General features: G+C 51.9%; 1 protein-coding gene across 1 annotated transcript in view; it reads left to right on the plus strand.

Annotated features, from left to right (window-relative positions):
- The window catches only part of LOC104547399 (cell adhesion molecule 1-like), a 38,789-nt gene that overhangs the window by 13,893 nt on the left and 24,468 nt on the right, over positions 1–428 (plus strand).

The following is a 428-nucleotide window of genomic DNA, read 5'->3' on the forward strand; positions in this document are numbered from 1 at the left end:
AGGCCACGCGTTGGCTCTGCAGTGGTTTTCCTCCCTGTCTGGTGCCCTGCGTGGCTCTGATGAACGCAGGTTTTGTTCTTTCTCCTCTTCTTGCCTTGCCCTTGAGGCTTTCCTGTGTAGTTGGAGAAACTGATGCACCAGGAAGGCCCTGGCGAGGGAGGGTAGATTTTCTCCCGCACTTTCATTCTTGTTCCAATTTAAGTTTTGTCAACTTTTATTTATTTTTTTTCCCCCAAATACCTCCTCTTCCGCTTGGATTTATGGCCGTCAAGTATTTACCGTTCTTTTTTTATTATTATTATTATTTTTGTCATGTTCATAAGATCCCTGCCAACGCCCCCGAGATCCGGCAGCGTCTCCGTGGTGGCATCCCCGGCACCAAGGAGCTGCTGTGGCTGCGGGGGGCAGCAGGGGGGGGGCGGGGGGGG

Source organism: Mesitornis unicolor, unplaced genomic scaffold (assembly GCF_000695765.1).
Source record: "Mesitornis unicolor isolate BGI_N332 unplaced genomic scaffold, ASM69576v1 scaffold1531, whole genome shotgun sequence".
Classification (NCBI taxonomy): domain Eukaryota; kingdom Metazoa; phylum Chordata; class Aves; order Mesitornithiformes; family Mesitornithidae; genus Mesitornis; species Mesitornis unicolor.